Source organism: Hyposmocoma kahamanoa, unplaced genomic scaffold (assembly GCF_003589595.1).
Source record: "Hyposmocoma kahamanoa isolate Upper Pololo Valley unplaced genomic scaffold, ASM358959v1 272, whole genome shotgun sequence".
Lineage (NCBI taxonomy): Eukaryota > Metazoa > Arthropoda > Insecta > Lepidoptera > Cosmopterigidae > Hyposmocoma > Hyposmocoma kahamanoa.
The window spans coordinates 874,284-898,144 of NW_020653772.1; the positions used below are offsets into that span (position 1 = coordinate 874,284).

The 23,861-nt window shown below is 35.9% G+C and overlaps 1 protein-coding gene across 1 annotated transcript in view; it reads right to left on the reverse strand.

Moving 5' to 3' along the window:
* Nucleotides 1-23,861, reverse strand: part of LOC113229064 (protein neuralized) — a 95,552-nt gene that overhangs the window by 70,353 nt on the left and 1,338 nt on the right. The window lies entirely within an intron of this gene.

The following is a 23,861-nucleotide window of genomic DNA, read 5'->3' on the forward strand; positions in this document are numbered from 1 at the left end:
CATTGTCAGATGGTAGTTCTTTGAAATTTCGGCCTAAATTTCACTATGCCTACCCTAAATCACAAATTCCTAATAATCCCTCTACAAACCTTAGTAGTACTACTTTTGTTGTGGTTAATAGACATCGGTCATTTTCCCATGTGACCAGCCGGTGTGCGATAATCGCTTATTAATCATACTTTGAATCGTTACGTCATCTTTACTAACGATCAGTTCACGAGCGTTCAATGAGTCATTCTTTTGTTTGATTCTTTGGAACTTTCTTTCTTCACTAAAATTGATTCAAGTAACTATCACCGCGTTTAAATTACTGACCAGTGTGTTTATTATTAAATTAAAATCAACTTGTTACACCTAGTTTATAGTCTGCAATATATTCAGCCCGCTTAATGTTTGGCCAGACACAGTGAAACTATACTTCAAAATCAAATTCACAAAAACACAGTAATGCTGACATTACTCCTTGGCGGCAGAAACTACTACTAGCAGTACTTCCCTGGACGAACTCTAAGGTAAGCAAATTACACCTGCAATCGTCATGTTGATTAAACTCTGCTGCATATTCGTAAGGCAGATTCCCCTAAGAAGAATGATCAAGAAACTTTAGGGGTTGCTATTTGTAAATACACGTTTGTACACATTTATCATTTACTTCAAACGTCAGATCGAGACAGACAACCTGCAAGAGCTAAATGGGTCACTACCACGGATTTTTGTTTTCCAAGTACGCAGAACATGTATAATAATCATTGACGTCCAATTATATGGACGTCGGGTCCGCGCTAAAAAGTGTCCGAACTTATAGGGCGTGAAAATCGTATACAGAGCGTCATTCACACTTTAGTCTTCGTTTGTTCGATTGACAGCGAAGCAAGCAAAATTAGACAGTACTGAGATGACATTACAATTTAAATTCAACGTTTTAGCTTTTTCATATTCCTTTACATGTCACTACGTTTAAATAGGTTGACTTGGGACTTTTTTTCGTGGTTTTTGTATTAGACCCGTCGTCCATTTATTTATAAGTCAATGATAATAACCTTTAAACTTAATTTGTTACGTGTCAACTTCTTTAGACTGTTTTGGCCTAACCATAACAGTTGCAGTGCCATTGGAAGCTTTAATCCGCAAAGATCTGAAGGACACTGCCACTGCACCCGTCACCCGGAGACGTAAGTTGACGAATCTCGGGTGCCAGAGCGGGCTCTTCAAAATTGGACGCAATAATGCTTGGCGGCAGAAATAGGAATGGTGGCAGTGTTTGCCTGATTTTGTTATGTCTATCGAATGACGTTCTAATTCATCTAAGTCAAAATTTGATTTCGAAGTGCGATTCGACTGTGACTCCGGTGTTTATTGGTCAATTGTCTGAACCAATAAGAAACGTGCGATTTCAGCTAACTTCGTTCGATATTTAAATTATCTGACAACACGGACAACTCGTTATACGTCATGCATGATTGAAGACCATTCTGGCCCAATACAGATTGCGAATTTTACTTCTATAAGAAGTTTATTTCCACTAAACAATAACAAACAAATGCAAACAGAGACCTTAGAATTTCTCGGAAATTATGAGCGAAATCTAATTTGAAATTTAGTATGAGCTTTTCGGTGAAGGATCTTTTTTAAATTTATTAAACACGCATTTCAATAGCATTTTCAAGTACATACAGTATTGTAAAGACCGTAATGTTTGACTCAATACTGGTGAGGTCATCTATAACCAGATACAAAATTTATATGTACTAAAAAATTAAGCTACACTAATAATTAATCTAAAACAATAAGTGGGTATCTCATTAAAACATTGTGATGTTACCTGCACGTCAAAGGTTCACAATACTCGGAAAACGTGAAGATCCCAGTCAACATTGGGCCAACGTGTCAGATTATGGCCTAAGCCCTCCCCTGAGAAGAGATCCGTGCCCAGCAGTGGGATGTATAAATGGGTTGATGATGGTGATTCACAAATGCACGTAACATAGTAAAACAAGTTTTAGGTAATACCGCCTCGATCTCTCATTGAGAAGCAACGGTTTTTCCACTGACCTGCCACTTCATCTGTGAAATGAATTTATTACGATCGAATATGAGATACTATGAAACAAATAAAACTAGGGTCTCTATTTTTAACTTGCAGCATTGAAAATAAAAACTTAGAGGCCCACCATAACGGTGTCTTTTCCGTTCTCACGACGGAGTGGGTAATTGTCACTTCTCTTTTTATAATATCGATGGCGACGCCATATTTATACTTTTTTGCGCGCGTTTTTCTTTTTTTTTTATGCAATTGCCACTGGTCGTACAGCGATTGTTCTTTTTAATTTTAAAAGCTTTAAGTAGTTTGTTGTAAAGCTCTTGTTGCTTTTCGTGGATTTTAAATTAGTTATTGTTGTTAATTGAAGTGTTTGTTTCGGCTGATTGTCATTTTAACTTTAGTTTAGTAGTCTTAGCTTAGTTCCGCTTTCACGCCTAAACCGCTGAACCAATATTGATAAATTTTGGTATACAGATAGAAGTGTAATGCTTAGAATAAAAAGTGCACAGGAAAAGTGCCGACGCAAAATCTTGAAATAGAAAGATTAGTTGGTTTTGGTTTTCTCGTCGACAAAATTATGCAACTTGGAAACTAAGTCTAGAATGATTTTAGAAGAAGTTACTAGGCTTCCCGAAGTAAGTACTTCGAGAATAAGCATTCTACGCAGACGAAGACGCGGGCACCAGCAAGTTATTAATAATTGAAACTATGAATTGAAGTTTTTAATTTACTACTTAACATTATTCCACAAAAACTTTGTACGAAGATCACATCTACAACAACACTGCGGTATGCTGTTCGTGTACTTATTTCTTCATCTCAAAGCTATGGGAAATATATGATAGAAAGAGGTAGACATATTGTAATAAAGCAAAAGAAAGAAAGAGATCACTGGAAAACATTCTAAACCGGTACTTTTAAATGTAGATACCTACTTCAAATTTTGGAATGCCGATTTTGTTAAGGTATCTATTGGATCCGGAATGTTGATATTATTGATTTTAAATCGATATTCCCTGTCCGTTTTACAATAAAAAAATTTCAGAAGGTAGCAAAAGAATTCGTCGTTTGTAACTTTTCAGTTTTGCTATTTAAATATACATACCATCTACGTACCGATTAACCACAGAATCTCGTCTCGATTTAGCTACATATTTTTTTTTATCACGTAGCAATACGAACGAATGTAACCAGGATAAAAACCTCAACAGAACTGTTACTTATAATATTTACTAACAACACCAAAAAAATGTTTTCATAAACAACCCTGACAACAATATTAATGTAGTCCAGAAACCAGTATCCAGAGTTATAATACAGTTACAAAGTTTAAAAAAAGAACGGATACGTTCGTTTCATTCACAAGAAAGCTAGTCAAGGACAACAGGGTTGTGATCGTTTTATTTTTAACTGTAGTTAGTTACAGATAAGGTATGGTTTTGTAATTACTTGACGGTTCTCACGGTAAGAGATGAAGGATTAAAACAAGGTATAGTAAACTAGTGTTTATGTTTCTATAAACTCTCAGAGTACCTATATTCGATTCCCGGTCAAACAAATTTATGTAACAAATTTTTCGTTATTTAACCGGCGTTTTTATAAGTACGTTAAAAGAAACCTGCGCACAACGGTGAAACGCGTATGAAAACAAACAACAGATCCCTGCACAACGGTGAAATATATATATGGGTGCATAAACAAATTAGCTTTACGAGTTTGGATGGACTGGCATGTGTTAAAGAATCGATAAGATTTGTCAAGAACGTAGCAAATTGGGGATCCGTAGCTCAGCCTACCCCAGTGAAAGACAGGCGTTATAGAATGTATGTATCTAACCTAGATCACAATCTTAATGTAAATGCAAAGTAGATATAGCCAAAATCATGTACAGTATGACGAAACGATGTTGCTTCGATGTCGTAATAGACATTCACGCATGCTATGTGATTGCCGTTAGTCTTGTTAGTATAGGTGGTTTTTTTTTTAAGTTTTTTGGCTTGAGACGACAGTCTAAAATAACTTTTATAATGTAAACACTGAATTTGAAGCTTCACTAATTTGATCATTCCTGTAAGTTTTAATTGTTATTAGCAACAGGCGACATAATTTTGTAAAATGTCACGTGCGGAACGTACACCGGGGTAAGCGACACGCTTGTCCATGACAGTTGCAGTGTCACTCAGAGCTTTAAATCGCAAAGATCTAAGGCACACTGCCACCGCACCCGCCCTGCACCCTCGGACATAAGTCCTGTATGCCTGTAATTTCACCAGTACCTTTATTACCCTTCAAAACCGGAACGCTAACACTACTGCCTGGCGGCAGGAATAGGTAAGTTGGCAGTACTTCCCCGGACGAACTGTTTAATATGGAGTTCCACTGCCATTACACTTCTTCAATCAACTTGTTATTTACTGAATATCGTCAGAAAAATCTTGTTAATTTCAACAACTGACCTCTGAACCGACTCAATTAAGCGGTGGGCCTGCAGTAGATTCCTAGACTAATGGTATAATAGTCCCTAGTTCAATCTTTCTTACTTTTATTTATTTAAACCGCATCTTTTATAAAGGGCTGATGCTATCTATAAATACAATCTCTTATTATGGAAAATATTTTGCATCCACTTCTGAATTCGCGTTAAGTGTTGCAATAAGAAATATAAATAACAATGTAAGCACACTAGACCCGCTATATGCTCTATCAACTAAAAACCTGTTCCATAATAAATCTTTGATATCAATTTTATCTGTGCCGAGGTTCTGTAACTAACTGTTAATCTTCAGTCTGTGTGTGGTATCGTCGTGCGCGCATTCTCACGGTCCGCGGTGCGCCCGCGCAGCCGCGCCGCTCGTGGGAACCTCACCTTTCCTCGCCGCAAGTGTCATTCGAGCACATCCATTTGTTTATAAACACTGGCTATCGATTTTATCGGTGAGTATAACGATAAGTATTTGTGTAGAACGAAAATTCTATCAATGAATTTGTTGTTGAATTAACATGTTCCGGTTTTGAAGGGTAAGGGTGCTGGTGAAGTTACAGGCACATGGGACTTGTCAACTTATGTCTCAGGGTGACGGGCGCAGTGGCAGTGCCTCTCAGATCTTGGCGAATTAAAGCTCTGAGTATCACTGCATATGTCATGGACTGGCGTGTAGCTTACCAACAGGTGCGCCATGTATTCGTTCCGTCAATTGGCATTAAAAAAAAATATTCTAAATGCGAAAGTAGCTCTGTTATCTGTTTTCACGCCTAAACAGGTGAACCAATTTTGATGAATTTCGGTATAGAGAAAGGTGGGACCTAGGAGAAGGACGTAGGCTAGTTTTTGTTAAAAAAACAAATCTCGAAAAGAGTGAAAAAGGGGATTAATGTTTGTATGGAAAACCATTAAAACTATGAAAATCACTTGTTCTACGCCGACGAAGTCGCAGGCACCAGTTTAGTTACTTATATAATCGAGTCGATTATAAATTGCTACACTTATTCGATTCCAAAGTCAACACACGAATACAATAAAAATGTTTTTCTTAGAAAGAAAGAGTTTATTCCGTTTCCCAAGAACACGCATTGTAAAAATGAGAAAAAAAACAGGTGTACCAATATAATAATTACAAATGTCCGCATCCCGGAAGCAAAAGCACCTTGCGAAACACAATGAATAATTCAAATTCAGAACATGTTCGTATAACAAATTTAGAATTTGCAGTCGTGAAAATCGTATTTACTTGTATTTTGTTTAACTTTGTGGGAAAGCGACTGCAATTTTGGTTGCCATTTCCCGGATTGCGAAATTATGATTCTTCAAAAGACGAATTTCGTATTGTGGACCGTACGACTTTCAACATAAAAGAGATATTTATTGGAATTTTTTTATTGTTATGTGTTTAACACGTATTCTGTAACTCCCAAGCTTTTTAGAAACTGACGAAATTCAAAATTAGGATTTTAGTTTTTGCTACTTTAAAGGCTTTAACATCTGGTTGCCAGACGGAATTACTTTTTTTCTTCAATACTTGTTTCGCTTTGTCCTAAGGAAGAACACATGTTATTTTCTTTAGAATAATGCTATAACCAATTATTGTTAAATTCATTGAAAAACATGTATGACTCAAATGTTTGCACAGTGCGCTTTTCGGTTCCCGGTAGGATCAATTAACGGCCGCTTTCTACATTTGATCCTGAATCTAAGATTGTTTTCTATCCTGATTTTATTCGATCCATCGATCGCTGCCGGATCTGTATTTCAATATGTCTATCTCGGCTCTAGCGCCCTTAAAAAAAAAAGGATCGGTCGTAAATTTACTCCCTCTCTGACGTTTAGTTCCACGCAATCGGAGTAAAAGATCATTACATGTATTTGTGAATAAAATTTCAAGTGTAAAATATTTAAACCGTAAGTACGTCAAGAATGACGTGTTTCGAGCAACAGAACATAACGTCTATTGTCAAACGGGAGGGACGACCATATAGGATAGAAAAAAATAAAGGGAAACAACTCATTTGGGGGTTTGAGTATTTCTACGTGTGGGGAATTAAGAGAGTTCATATTCCCCAATTTCCGGCAGCAAGCAGAATTGTTTTCCTTGATTTTTTAGGGATTTTATGGCTTGGGCGAATATCGGCTACTTAACACATATAAATTGGCGAATTAACTTCACAAACACTGCAAGTGACCATCCAAATGTCACTAGGTGTGCATTGTGGAAACGGAAAACCCCGCACCACCTGATTTCATCATACCTCAAGAGCAACTACCACCAGGTTGCGATCTGCCGTGGTCCGTGTGGAAGTCCTTGGAGGCGGCGTGCTTGGATTGACTCGGGATTCGTTAGAACGGGCCGATACGGGTATTTTAGTTCGAGATTCGTATAATTTCGCGTTTTAATCTTTTATTAACGTACAATAGCACTATTCTATTCCACTTTAAATTAGATTTCACATAATCTCAGTACGGAGTACTAAAAAAACCGATCACAATAGTACGTGGAATTACATCTATTTGCCAAGTTTTATTTAAATATTCCCTTGTTCGCCACCATACAGGACTTGACACAGGAGATAATAAAAATCGGTTCTCACTACTCAAAGTATATTGGGAGAGAAAAACGCCTTGAATTGGAGAATAGTAAAACCAACCATTAAAATAATTGCTCCTTAAGTAAAATTTAAGCGGTATTTATAAAAATGAATGTTCATGCGTGATCAGCCACCCGAAAAGGTGAATGATTTTCTTCAAAATGAAATGGGACCACAATGGATGTACCCTCTTTCCAATAAAAAAAGAATCATGAAAATCGGTTCACAAATACCGGAGTTATTGCGTAACATACATACATACAGTCGAATTGAACCTCCTTTTTTCAAGTCGGTTAAAAATTAACAAGTAGTAGCTGTGAATAGTCATGTCTATTAGATTGAAGTCGTTGATTTAACACAAATAAAAAATTCTGTATATTTACAGCTCCCCCTTGGTCAATGCCGATTGATTTAGATCCAAAAGAAGTTTCATTTCCGAAGCTACTTACTTGGGTTTATGTCTTTGGTGGTAGTTGATATTGATATAGCAAAAACATAATACTGATAACACTTTCGATATAGGTGATAATTTTAAAAGGCGTTTCATAGTAGATTCACTTTACATGTTTGTTTTGTAATCAATTTTAAATTCTATTCTCTGTCAATTGAAGTTTAGTTTTCTTTTTACTTTTCTTTTGACCTAGTCTTAAACTGGGAAATTCCCTCTACGTTTTTAACCGACTTCAAAAAAAATTAGGAGGTTCTGAATTCGACAGCATTTTTTTTGTGTGTACATTACGCGTTTACTCCGGCATTTGTGAACTGTTTTTGATGATTATTTTTTTGTTGGAAAAAGGGTACCTCAATATTGGTCCCATTTAAATTCGTAGAAAATATTCCACTTCTAAAGGTGGCAACCTAGGGCATGAATCCGGTTTCACTCACTTGCCGGTAACCGATTATTTGAATACTAGTGACGGGGCGAACAAAACACGTGTCTAGTGATAAAAACACACTTTTATTTGTGCTCGATGTTAGTATTAATAATTATAGTAATTTCACAAAAAAGTAATTGAAAATCATGTCAGTGAAACAAAAGGTGACGCATTATCTCACACCGGGACAGTTGCTTCAGCTGTGCCAAACACAAGTCCGGTCGTGTATGGAGTATAGCTGCCACTTATGGGATGGCTCTGCTAAATATCAACTGGCCACCTTGGATTCAATTGGCAAGCGTGCCAAGAGGCATATAGCTGATTCGGAATTAGTGGAGCCTTGAACACCGCCGTAAAATTGCTTGCTTATCGGTATTCTACAGGATATATCACGGAGAGGGTGCGATGGAAGTGCATAATTTGATTCCGCCGTCCCCTTTCCATCATCGGGGGACTAAACGTGGGCGGAGATTCCATCCCTATGTTGTGGATATTCCCAGGTTTCCTACGACGCGTTTCGCTTCCACATTTATACGGCGAGCGGAGAGAATGGAATTCCCTGCCTGCGGGCGTATTCCCCGAACGCTATAACATGGACCTTTTCAAGGCGAGAGTGAATAGGTATTACTTAGGTGTGCATGCTACATCGTCGACCTCAATATCATTTTCCACCAGGTGAGATGGAGTTATTTATCAATAAAAAAAAACCGTAATGACGAAAAATCGGAATCAAAACCAGAAAGCAAAACGTATTAAGAAATGAAAATTTTGTGGAAATTCTGGATGGATTTTTTTTATAATAATAACAATTCATTTAATTGTTAAAAGCACAGGTCATATAGAATTTGACATGTACAAAATAATTATACATTCATGCGCAATATTTATCACGAAAAATGAAAAGGAAGGCCCAAAATGTGTAACTCTGATGTTGCTTATATCCATACACTGATTACTATACGGTGTGCAAACACGATACCTAAAAATTTTCACTATAGAACAAAAACACGAACTTACTTCGAAACCTTACACGAAAACCGCTGTATTCCATGGGTACTTTATATACCGGGTGGAAATTTGTAATGCCACCTGGAGGGAAAGTACTCTAAATACTGGAGAAAGAAATTTTTACTTAAAGGAAACAATGCTTTATTTTTTAAAAGAAATAAAACTGCATTCATTTTTGCATGACTTTACGAAACCGTTTGGTACATAATAACTCATTTTTTCATAATTTTGTTGATTGGATCCTTTTTGTTTAACTATGTCCAATTTTGATAAGGAGGGCAGTATCACATAATTACCTGTTAAGACCTCCAGCTTTATTATCACAGGTTTCTTCTTACGTCTTACGTCCTTGATAAATAAGTAACACGCGACTACAACGTCACACATTTTTGTAATAAATAAAAATATATAATGTTTTTTTGCGTTTTAACAAACTGGCACACAGATCACCGGGCCTGCGCGTGAGTCCAGAATAATTCTAATTAAATACGAATACTTTCAAGAAATGACTGTTCACCTAGATTTTGCAATTAGTAACTGCGCGAATATGTTTGAAGCGTTTTCAAATTTTATTTAGATAACAAATAACTTTTAGGGTTCCGAAAACCAAATACCGTTACCATCGTGCGCGATAAAGTATTGACGATCTCGTTTGTTCCACGATGTGTACTGTGGGCCACCGAAACTCCCGGATTCTAAATTAGAAATAAAACATATTTTTTATCTAAATCATGTATTTATAATTTTTAACTTTATTGAATGTCACGATGTTCGACCACCATTACATTTAATTACTTTTGTGAAATGTCTCCACTAGTTTCTTACAATTATTAATATAAAGATCGAACACTTAGAAATAATTAATAACAAGTTTCTCGTTGGAAGGAATATTTCGATATGAGGTACATTATTTATGTAATATAAATCCTTTGGTATAATTTATTCTTGTTATTGTTGACATTAAATTGACAATGTGTTTATTAAATTATGTTAATTCGTCGAAGAGCGAAAATAATTCCAATAATCAATTAATCACACAAAATAAAAGTACAAGCAAGAATAAAAATTTATGAGGTTTAAATTCTGAAAGCATCCGAAGTTAAACTTTCTCTTTTCAATTGTTTTTCTTTCATCTGCCATTTTCCTCGCTATAGTGAGGCGAAAAGTTGTGTGTTTCGCTCGGCAGCAAAGTTGTTTTGCGTTTCGTGTCTTGAAACCCTCGCTACACTCAGAAATCTATTTTTTTTTTTAATCTTAGACACCTTCGCTTGCTTATGTTTCAATACAAGCACTCGCGTCAATGTTTTTGTCGTTTAATGTACAGAATCCTCCAACAATGGCCTTAAGACAATAATACAAAGTGACTAACCATGTGATAACCCAATCAAATACAAATAATCAGTAATCAGTCAAGATAGTGTTGTATAATCTATCTAATTGTTTTTGCCACTGGTAATGTATGTTATGATTGACAGATACGGAAAGCAGATTTAGATACAAAACAAAAAACTTCCTATAAGCGGATCGTTCTTGCGGTCTCGGGAAATGAAACTCGAATGAGTAACTGGTTGACGACTGTACCACCTCAGTCAACCGTGACCATGGGACCTGTAAAGGGCCCGAAACGTTGGTTTGTTAGAAAAACCAAATATAAGTGGTTTAAACCCGGAAAAATAGTTTCATTTCCTATTCCTAAAAGTGTGTTGCTTTCGTGGCTCACTCTTCGCGGGTATCATGGACACACACATAGACATTGCTCCCAAACTTACGAGAGAAATGTGTAAATGTAGGCCATACAAATAAATCTCATTTTCAGTTGAATTATATCTTTAACTAAAATTAGAAGATTTTAATACCAGTAGATGTCCTGCCACCTTACCTATTTCTGACGCCAAGCAGTAATGTTAGCATTACTGTGTTCCGCTTCTGCGCACCGCATTCGATTCGTTCCGAATTCGAGACTTTTATTAATAACATCAAGTGACATACACGCCTGTCCATAACAGTTGCAATGCCACTCAGAGCTTTAAGGCTGCCTTTCCACCAGAGATGTGCGAGGAAAAAATCCACCAATAGGATTTCTTCATTTTCCTAGTTACGCTTAGCGCGGCTCCGGTGGAAAAGGGTTAGCGGAGCTAAGTATTTGTACATACAAAATAGCGAGAGATGGTACAAGGAATGTGTGCGAGGGATGCGGGCGAGGAATGTGTGCAAAACGGTGTAGGAAACTAGAGCTACTGAAAGTATGACACAAACTGACACTGACACATCGCCACCGCTCGAACACCACACCGTACCCCGTTCGCGCATAGCTGAAAAGAGTTCATAACGCATCCTTGCACATCTCTGGTGAAAAAGCAACCTAAATCGCAAAGATGTGAAGGGCACCACCACTGCGCCCGTCACCCAGAGACATAAGTTGATAAGTCCCAAGTGCCTGTAATTTCACCAGCAACCTTGCCCTTAAAAAACCGGAACGTATTAATGCTGAAATTAGTGCTTGGTGGCAGTACTTCCCTGGAGGAACACTTTCACAAAGAGCTCTCCTGCTACTAATGAATATAAGACTACAAAACTAATACTTGAACCTATCTTACTAAATTTCAAAATACTTCGATGGAAAGCTTGAGACGTTTTTATAATAAATTGGTGGTCTTTAAAAGAAAATAAAATCCAACAACTTTCTTTGTACTTTCATTTTTATTCCTATATATATTCTTTTATACGTTTTATGCATTGACTTACAATTATATGGACGTCGGGTCCGCGCTAAAAAGTGTCCGAACTTATAGGGCGTTAAAATCGTATACAGAGCGCCATTCACGCTTTAGTCTTCGTTAGTTCGACTGACAGCGAAGCAAGCAAAATTAGACAGTACTGCGATGACATTACAATTTAAATTCAACGTTTTAGCTTTTTCGTATTCCTTTACATGTCACTACGTTTAAATAGGTTGACTTGGGACATTTTTTTCGTGGTTTTTGTATTAGACCCGTCGTCCATTTATTTGTAAGTCAATGGTTTTATGCGTCTATTATATATATTTTTTATATTAACGGGAGACTGATATTCTTTTTTTAAACTATGTAATTAGAATCTATGGCAATATAATCTCAGTACAGAGTACTAAAAAAACCGACCTCAAAAGTACGTGGAATTACGTCTATTTGCTAAGTTTTATTGAAATAGGGGATATTTCAATAAAACTTAGCGTTACAAGTGTAGTTTGATTTCATGCTGAAACCAAATTTCTTAAATTATGACTATAAATAACACCCTAACAAACTAGAGATACTACGTATTGTTTCTTTGGATAAATGACTGTTTATGATTTTTATGATTACAAGCACAAGTAAAAGTAATCGTTACCGCGTGCGCCTTCGGCGACATGTCACGACAACATTGACTATGAAAACGCAACGAAATGTTGCTTTAAGATATACTCTAGAATTTAGAATATTAATCTGAATAGCAAACTACTTATTTTTTTGTTTAAGAATATATTTTCTTAAAATACATCCAAGAAATTTTGAATTCATTTAAGATTATTTAAATTTGATGTAAGAGGTAAAAATTTCTTGATGTAAGTAATGTCCAATTAATTGATTAGAAATGAAATAAAATCTTGAAGTGAACGTATATGTCTCAAAGTTAGAATAAAGTTAAGAGTAAAATTGTATTAGAAAAAGATAAGCAGTATTTTTGTAATGACAATATTTTATTACTTTTAATAAATATTTTTTCAGAATTAGCAAATATTTTGAGAAATTGCTCTTTCTTATTAGTAGAAATCCTTTTTTTCTGTGTACACCTAGAGATAAAATGATCCCTGTGACATTTCGGATCGTCATTTCTCGGATTCGGAACTACTCGGCTACTCTCTAAAAAATAAATACTCGACCTAATTAAAAATCAATATCAAGTGTGAAGCTTCACTCGGATCATGCTTCTTTTTAATTTCATCGAGTTTACTTATTTGACAGTAATTATTACGGACGGATGTCGGACGGAGAACGCCTAGTGCGCAAAGGCCCTAAAACTAACTTCTAAAACGTTACAATAATAACAATTTCCCTCTAAAGTGCGAAGCCACCGGAAACACGTAACTAAGTATTCCGGCCGCGTACTCTTGAGAAGTACATGCACATCAGTGTGAGAGCGAGAGGTCGTTAGGTCGTGGGAGAGATCGCATGCAATTGTAGCGGTTATTTTATAACTAATATTATGAGGCCAGTAATGCTATTTCAGAGCTTGGTTATAAAATTTACGTGTTAAAAATATTTTAACGGCTTCTATCGAATAATAGAATGCGAATGCACTATCGAAGATTGACGCAATTGTGAGACATTAAATTCTGAATCGGACCATGTAAATAACTTTTTTGCGTCCATGCAAAATATCTGATAAGATATAAAAGTTTGACTAAAATACTTGACTTCCAAGTGCATGCAAACAAAAACTAAAAAAAGAAAGATTCAAAAATTCTAAGTTTCGAAATCGAAGGGCATGTTTCATACTTCGAATTTCGAACGCTAGAACATTCCACTCACGATATTCCCACGATCATTAGCGGCGGCCGTGCTTACGGAATCTTGAATTTGGAATCTTCTCTTTTTAAATCGTTCGTATCTGGCAACGGTTGTACTGGTGTTCTTGGTAGTGTGGTGAGCTTCCTTTATTTTTAATAATTTCAATATTTAACGTTTTTTCCTTGTACGCACTTTCCTCTTTTAGTAAAGATTACAAAGAGATTATTTTTGTATTCTATTAAAACTACACATGGCTCTCTTAAATAAATCTTTTTCATTTAATTTTGAATGGAATTCCAGAAAATCTTTGAATAGTCAAAAACGTCCGTTAAAAGTCGTTCCTTACGCAATTCTGTCCATAACTTCCAAGAATTTGAAATCTACATTTCTTTTTATTACCAAGAGGCTGTATATAAGCCACGTACCGTAATAATTTTTATCCGAAAAAAAAAAACATCAGCCGTAACACACCTTTTGCGAATGAAACGTCTTAGAACATCTATCTATCTCTATCTAACTTAAGCATTTAACCTACTTGCTATTTCTTTCAAACAATCATTGCAGATGTTTCTAACAACTGTCTCGAATTAGAAACAGGTCATCTCTCTCTAATTCCTAAGAAGCGAAAAGGACGGAACACAAAGCAGATGTACCTATTCACGTAATAAATAGTCATGAACTAGTTGTAGCCCGCGGTGTTGCATTGAGTGATATAAAGATACAGTTTCGTGAAGCTGTCGTTAAAATTATGGCTCAGTAGAAACAACACCTACTTTTCAAAATTTCAAAAGGCGGCAGATTCGAATACAGTTACGTTAACCCTGGATGACTCTTTCACTCTACTACTAAAAATTATAAATTAAAATTTCGCACATAAATTCCGAAAAATTCAAGTGGTGAATGCCTGGGTTCGAACCCACGACCTCTGCTTGGGAGGCAGTTTAGAATTACCGTACATAACACTCACTTTGAACGCAATAAAGTTGATAAAAAAAACTTTAAAGAAAAGCTATCAGGCAGTTGACAACAGGGTACTTTGATCCTTTCTTATCAACAACAAGCATATGTCCTGTAGCTGTCTCTTTCTAACTCGTTGCAGAACATATTCTGGTATCTCTCTCAGTCGTATTGTTAAATGTCAACAGCTGTTTCGCAACGGGATCTAGGGAGGCGATTGCGCAGAGCAGGGCTGCCGCACATCATCGATAGATTGAAAAAAAGGTTTAACGCTTAAAAATTATACACTTTATTTGAAACTACAGGCAAATGGGACTCGTCAACTTATGTCCAACGGTGCAGTGCCCCTCAGATCTTTGCGATTTAAAGTGACACTGCAACTGCTATGGACAGGCGTGTCGCTTAACACTAGGAATACCTACTACTTGTTAATCTCGATACTTGGTATCATAAAAAAAATCCTATAATTTAGAAATGTAATTTGTCATCTATTTGGACGATGGCGATGGCCCAATGTTTGCACTGTATGCGCTGTATGAGACAGTTTGTTAAATTGTGGTTCTGATTTGGGTGTTCTGAGTACTACCCCAAGAGTGAATCCCGCCGCTCTGTTACTCATACTACAAGGACTTTCTACTACCACACCACCGTATAAAAGGCGAACTCCCTCCGAAGGGCCCCCCAGGTTGAGCAGTAACCAGTGCAATGCACCCGCCACCCTATTGATCCGGGGAACCAGGCGACGGAAGTGCTCCTCGAAATCCTAGCAACCGTCCAGGATGAGGCCCAAGTATTTTAAGTACTGCCCCACCTGGACGTCGACATCACCAACGCGAATCGAGAAGCTGGGCGGTTCCCTCCCTCGCGGGAGTTTGTGGGGCCACTTACAAACCCAGCTCTTCGATTTTTTCGACGACGCGAGAAACCCCGAGCTCAGCGAGTTCTCTCGGCGAGCACCAGGGTGTCATCAGCATAACACACCGGATGCAAAGGACTAAGTCTGCTAATTTCATTGACTTACAAATAAATGGACGACGGGTCTAATACAAAAATCACGAAAAAAATGTCCCAAGTCCACCTATTTAAACGTAGTGACATTTCAAGGAATATGAAAAAGCTAAAACGTCGAATTTAAATTGTAATGTCATCGCAGTACTGTCTAATTTTGCTTGCTTCGCTGTCAGTCGAACAAACGAAGACTAAAGCGTGAATGACGCTCTGTATACGATTTTAACGCCCTATAAGTTCGGACACTTTTTAGCGCGGACCCGACGTCCATATAATTGTAAGTCACTGGTTAATTTTGAATCATTTATGTTGTGTCGATAGTGTCAATGGCTTGATTTTGTACGTTTGGTATTGTGATAAAAGTTAAAGAGTAGTGGTGAGCCATCGAGCTGCTATTCAACTGCCATTGTAATTTTCTGGCATTCTACCCTTTGATGGCATAGTCTACTTATGTTATACATACATATTTAATTTGAAAACTAAATTGCTAATTAAACGAAATAAAAATTATATATGCATCAAGAGTTTTTATAACCTGAAATGGCTTTGGTTGATTCAGCATAACAGTGAAAATGTTAAAACAATCACTTTGGAAAAAATGTATGTAATTGAGGATAGACACTTATTAGCAAACGGTGTGAAAACACGATTCCTAAAATTTGTCACGATAGAAAAAAATACAAACTTATGTCGAAATTTTATAGGAAAACCCATTGACTTACAAATAAATGGACGACGGGTCTAATACAAAAAACCACGAAAAAAATGTCCCAAGTCAACCTATTCGCAATTTAAATTGTAATGTCATCGCAGTATCGCGCTGTCAGTAGAACAAATGAAGACTAAAGCGGAGTGTAGCGCTCTGTATACGATTTTAGCGCCTTAAAAGTGCGGACACTTTTTAGCGCGGACCCGACGTCCATATAATTGTAAGTCAATGGGAAAACCACTGTATTCAATAGGTACTTCACACATACCCATGATTTTTTTTAATGGTACTTTTAGAAGGGCAACATCAATCGTTAGTGATTGAATGAATGAATGTCATCATCACTACCATTCCATTGAGACTCAACTGCCATTGCGACTAGATTTTAGCAGAATAACAAAAAATAATTAAGAGGTCTTTCTTTATTGCAATTTGTTGCTTGTAGAAAAAGGTTTACGATCACTGTACTTTTGATTAGATTTCATTCTAAAAGATCCCCCACACTAGCGTCTTTCGAGTGTCAGCGTCTTGCAACACGACGTCAGTGGACTCCCGTCCTCAGTCCAACATCCGTCCGAAACAATTACTCAAAAGACAATGTCAAGTATGAAGCTTCATTAGCATCATGCGTCGGGTCGCATCATTAGTCGAGTATTACTTATTTGACAGTATAATTGTTTCGGACCGATGTTTGACAGAGGACGGGAGTATTACCCTCTAAACAGTGTCGAATGTCGCCGAACGGACGTCGTGTCGACGCTGTGCTTGCGTTGGCTCGACGCTGACGCTAGAAAGACGCTAGTGTGAGGAGTCTCTTAAATAAAAACGAAACGTAAAAGGTTGGCCTGGTTATTTTCGAGTTCAGGGCATGAATAATAAAGGTAGTAGTCGAAGGTTGTTTACCTGATCGATAGGTTATTATCATTTATGTTTCCATACTTTATACTACACTTTGCAGCAGAGGTCCTTGTGAAAGAGTTCGTCAAGGGTAATACTGTCACCTTATCTATTTCTGCCGCCAAGCAGTAACGTCAGCATTACTGTGTTCTGGTTTTGAAGGGTGCTGGTGAAATTGCAGGCACATGAGACTTGTCAACTTGTCTCAGATCTTTGCGATTTAAAGCTCTGAGTGGTATTGCTATGGATAGGGGTGTAGCTTACCATCACGCGGACGACTTGTTAGTCCCGTCACTTGATATTATAAAACAGCAAACTCGATATGTGTTATTTTTTAACCGACTTTAAAAACGGAGGAGGTTCTCAATTCGACTACACTTTTTTTTGTATGTATGTTACGCGATAACGGCATTTGTAAATCGATTTTTATGATTCTTTTTTGTTGGAAAGACAAAAAGTATTGGTCCTCAGTATTGGTCCCATTTAAATTTGAAGGAAATATTCCACCTCTAAGAGTGACAAAATAGGATATGAATCCGGTGTCACGCACTTTCCGGTAACCGATTTCAATAAAAGATTTCTTTTATAATAAATAAATATTAGACAACATCACAAACGTTACTCTGACCCCAAAGTAAGTGTAGCTAAAGTGTCTTATGGAAATCGTAAACAACGACGGTAGCACGAACACCCAGACCCGACACAATATAGAAATGTTAGTTTCTACATTGACCCGGCTGGGGATCGAACCCGGGACCTCAGAGATGACAACTGAAAACTGATGTGCAAGCCACTCGACCACGATCAAATATTTAAAATTTTACAAAAATGTTATTGTAAAAAAAAAAACTCACTTTCAGACACCATAGGTCCATAGTTTGTTAGTAAGCAACCTTACACTATATTAGTAACACCCGAGTGTATGTATATGAGTATTGTATATGAAGTGTACATAAAAATATTCAAAATACATAATATAAAATTCACAATTACAATTTATTGTAACATTCACACAAACTAAAGCTCATTGTATGGTATTGATTTCTCAGGCGTTTGCAATGGCTACATATTGGATCTATATTTATCATTGACTTACAATTATATGGACGTCGGGTCCGCGCTAAAAAGTGTCCGCACTAGTAAGGCGCTAAAATCGTATACAGAGCGCGACACTCCGCTTTAGTCTTCATTTGTTCGACTGACAGCGCGATACTGCGATGACATAACAATTTAAATTTCGAATAGGTTGACTTGGGACATTTTTTTCGTGGTTTTTGTATTAGACCCGTCGCGTCGTCCATTTATTTGTAAGTCAATGATATTTATTCATTTATTTTGTAGCATATCATATTGCACATATGTAATGGTAGGTAAGTAACAAAATACACATTTCGCTAAATATAGTACAATATGACGTTGGCAATACCAGCTGAGAGGATCTTCGAAATAGAAATTATCATCGTTGTGGGATCCAATCATCAGCAAAATGTAAGCGACATCAAGTATCGCTCGATAAGTCGCCGGATATCATGAGTGTTACAATTCTACTGCACAAATAAATAATGAAGACCAAGTGCGGGAAGTTTGAAAATCTCGCATGGTTTGAAGATGTTGACACTCGCCTCTTCAGTCCCTTCGAGACCATGGATGTTAAAAACTTCACTTGTACGCTATTTTTACAGGTACGCAGCTAAGTGACAAAATATTTTTCTTGAGATATCATAAAAAATAACCCAGTTTTCAAATATTGAAATTATTTAATGATATTTCAGCAATGCATCGTTAGGGTAAGTTCCGATGGCTCAGGGGTATCCATAAAGATTTCCCCCCCGTCAAAAAAAAAAAAAAAAAAAAAAAGGGTAAGTTCCGATAAGTAGAACACGTTAACTCATTATAACTGTTCTTAAAAGATAATTTTGTGCTCCATTTTTTTTCTATTTAAAACATTAACTTACAATTATATGTACGTCGGGTCCGCGCTAAAAAGTGTCCGCACTTGTAAGGCGCTAAAATCGTATACAGAGCGCGACACTCCGCTTTAGTCTTCATTTGTTCTACGGACAGAGCGATACTGCGATGACATTACAATTTAAATTCCGAATAGGTTGACTTGGGACATTTTTTTCGTGGTTTTTGTATTAGACCCGTCGTCCATTTATTTGTAAGTCAATGATTTAAAACGGATATTTGGCCATTTGTCACTTAGCCACGTTTTAGTTAATGGACGGTAGAAGTTAAGTTAAAGTGGCAACCCTGTTGAACAAAGTGGAAGTCAGCTGCTATTTTCAATTTCGAGATACTCACTGCACAGCTGTCCCATTGTTGGATCTTAGTTTTTTCTTATCGCCCTTCCATTATACGGGTTTTGGTTGAACGATATGATACCCTTAGCTTTGTATAGAAAAAAAAATGGCTGAATGCTGTCTTTGGCCTCGAGAAAAAAAAATGGCTGAAAGTTTTGACAACCTTAACCTCAGATAGAAAAAAAAAGAAATTGCTGAAACTTCAGTTATTTACGATCGATGGAACGAACCAACTAAGATTCAGTATTTTATTTTGATAAGCCCTTTTCCGACCGAGACCTTAGCTTTGCGGTATCAATCCTTAAAATAAAATGTAGTCTATTAAATAAAATTATCATATTTATTATAGATATACCGGAAACGGTAATGATTATACATTTCCGTTAATAATATTCACACGATGTTTGCGAAACGACTTTTTCGTTTTATTAAACGGCTGATAAGATTTAGGTCCTTCGCCACGATGCGGAATTTAAAAAAAGTAATTTCTAACAACACGGATATTGATAGAAAAAAAAACAAGATCATTCTACATTTAAAATATCTCCGATTCCTAAAATATTTAAAAAAAGATGTTTTTTAAATACCATAGAGAATATTTTCAACGTCCATCTCTTTTTTTAACATCACGATTTGGTCACTGCATGCAAGACTTAAAGCATTGTATCCAAAGTCACGATTTCTTTGTTAAAAGCTGTTTATAACTACTTAATGCAAGAACCGTGATCTTGATGAGTGTTAATTATTGTTTTGTATTATATTATTAATATAAATTTGCTTTTTGTGTTTAGTAACTTTTTTATAAGGTTTGGAGCGACGTTTAGTCATTATCGTCCATAGTCCGACTTATACATCATACGATGTTTAATAGAAACATCTACCAGTCTATTGTTTCGGACTAGTGGTGTTCATGTAAAAAAATATCGATACTTTTCCGATGTGACATACCGAAATGTTGTATCGATTTTTGGCGATATATCGGTACAAAACATCGATACATCGTAAATAATTGTAAAAGATAAAAGGAAGGAAATTTTACTACGAGTAAATAAGTAAAACCACTAGTTTTGACACAATAATCAAATGTATTTATTCAATTACTGAATCCCAACACAAAACAATATCGCCCGCACACTAGCAATTTTATTGTCACTATTTCTGTGTGTGTGCGGCTAGCCAATGAGAATATAACCACTGCGTTACAATGACGTATGACCAGCGAATCAGCGATCGAAGTGCGTTTCGTTTCTACACGTACAATTTTGAATTGTATTCTTTCAACTTTGTATGATTTTTCATGTAAAAAATAATCATAAAATATATCGATACCGAATGATACGATGATATCGGATTGATTCGATATATTGATGGCATAATACATCGATATTTATTTAATACATCGATACATATTCTGCACCCTTCTCCTTTAAAAATATATAGATTTAGATGGTATAGTCAAATGAGTATTGGTAATCTAAGTACAACTTTTAAATTTAAGTTATATGACTGTCTATCTGGGTGGTCAGGGCTAGCACCGTTGTTAGATACAAGTAAGGAAATAAATGAAAAGGATAATGCAAAGAAGAATATTACCTAACTCGTCATAAAACAATGCCTTAACATCTGGCATTGACGACCCCTCATTCAGCCAAGTTTCACGTAAAAGCAATATTTTTCTCACATCTGGCTGTTCGTTCGTTTCCTTTGCATTACTTCCGCTGCCGATTGTGCCTAGTTTGAAAACTGAACATCTGGTTCCAATTCCGAATTTTTGATTGTTATTTGCCTATTCGAGGGTTCCTTGTTTGAATTTCAAAGGTAATAAAAGTTTTGTTTAAAAAAAACAATTGGTTTTTGTGGCTTCGACTTCGGAGCGTTTTTCCCAAATTGCATAAACATAAGCACATTCCATCAATGAAGGAAAACAATGTAACTTGCATATTGGATAAATAACTACTTAACGCATCTGAACTATCATATAACTCACCCTATTTAGAAGTAACCCTTATTTTTATTACTTTGGATATCCATTTTAGAATCTCGCCTTTTCCGTAGCCTAAAAGATTGATTTTGAATTTTCGAACGGGAAAGGCGGTATTCCCCGGCAATGTCACAGTCATCCGGGATCAGGGACACAAGTTCAAGAACCGGCGAACAATATGTGCCGTATCGAGCAGGACTTTATTATTATTACAAGGTGCTAACAAGGGGTACAAATTCATTAATTAGAAGCATTTATCACATGTACAGCTGTACTATCAGCAGAGTTGACGCAGTACCATTTAACGGGTTATTTTTGCGTGCAAGCAACAGCGGTCAGTACTGGCCACGAACAGCTTGCTTCCTCTTGTCAACTAATGGCGTTAAATGACTGAACTGATTTTTACTTTACCGGAGTAATCGCGTAAAAAACACACACAAAACACAGTCGAATAGAGAACTTCCTTTTTTGAAGTCGGTTAACAAACGAAATACTAGAAATAAAGACAAATCAATCATGCCTCAATTCTGATTACATAAAATTACATATTTGAATCCACACGTAAAATAGGGTCCTTGACGTAGAGTTGTGAACACCAACCTGTTACACCAAAGTACCAAGTACATATTCCAATAAAATACCGACCGAAATTTCATGTTTACCGTTTTCTAAGTTTAAAGCATACTTTAAAAATAAACTTCTGGCGAAAGGGTATACTATACCGTTCATGACTACATGAATGATAACAATGCGTGGAGTTAATATTATATGGTTTTGTTACCTCATTACCATTTTGTAGGAATTGTTTGTTTTTTTACCATGTGTATTGTTTTTGTAATTACTAAAGTGCTTGCAAGTCAGACTTACTTGAATAAAACTTCATTATAATTATCATAAATTCGTATTGAGAATGCAAAATTAAAACTAGTTTTATTAACATAATATGCAAGACCACTAAAATTAAAAAACTTACCTACCAAAAAATATATTTTAAACATTTTATATGATCAAAACGCAAGGTGTTATAGCAGCTGTGCGTAAATAACAAGATACTGTGGCCATTATATGGCAGATGGCACGCGTCTGATGTCCTTATACCTTAAATGATATTAAAAAACTACAGGTAGGTATGGTCAACTGAAATAATAACAAGGATAGACAGTAAATTACGTAAGTACAATACCTCCAACTTTATTTTTTGGTGATTTTCTGTTATTTTTGTAAACAGCTACATTTATTCTCTAATATTATACTCCCAGAATTTCATGTAAAAAAATAAAGAAACAAAAAACAAAATTCGAAAAAAGCAAAAAAACGAATTTTGTGAAAAATAAAGAGGAAAAAAAAAGAAAAAATGGCGAGTTTTAATAGTTACATTTTTACACGAATTAATTTTTAGTTTATGTATATTACGTTGGGCGTTTCTTGATTATTTGTTAAGCTGATGGATGCCAATGCTTTATAAATAAATAAATATTAATAAAAATAAAGAAACAAAAAATAAAATAAAAACAGAATAGGTCAAAAAATGAAGTTGGCTTAGTATTTATTGGAGGTATTTATATTTATTTATTATTATTATATTTATATTTATTAGCCGCAATTTTCCAGCTCAAAAAAAAAACCGCCTACTTCCATTGTTTCTTACTACCTCCAGGAACGTAGTAGCAGTAGAGCTCATTATGAGGTCGTCCAGGGAAGCACTGCTTTTACCCATTGCTTTTACCACGTTACCCATTTCTGTCGTTAAGCAATAATATAAGGTCATTATCTGATCAATGGGTTACTAGTTTTTGATGAAATAAAAAACAATTTAGTCCAGAAACAGCGACTTAACAGACTCGCTAAGTAGATCACAAAGTTAAAAAAACCGGCGGCAGTAATTTTGTACGAACAATACTATTGCTTATCTAATTTTTCCTTAAATTTTCCACATTTAATGTTGACACCTGTCAAAAGTTGATGTTATTGAATGAAAACGATGGAGCTTTTAAAAAGGTTTGTTTTCGCTGATGTGAAATCATTTAAAACCTCGTTTTTCTTAATGTGCCTATTAGTTAAACGAGTTTATTTTATAATTCACGCTACATAAAACTTCAAAAGATATTTCTAAACGTAGAACATAATATGAGCCTTGGAAATTATATTTCTCAAATGGGATGTTTTTCTGGAAAAATGTCCACTATTTTTAAGTTGTTAATAATGTTTCTTTAATTATTGTAATTGGTATGTCCGTAATAATTAAGTGACAATAAATAAATAAACAAATCATTAAGTTGCTTGGCAGATGTCTGCAGTTTTCATCGCGTAGTGTTCCGTCACAGAACAGCTCATGGTCAAATACTTTTTTTCTCCAGAAAAGAAACTTCCGGTTAGTCATTTCTTTTCAGTTTTAAAACTGTTGTTGTCATTTTAAAATTCAGTTAGTTGTAAGTGACAAAATATTTTTTTGAGATGTCATAAAAAACCATAAT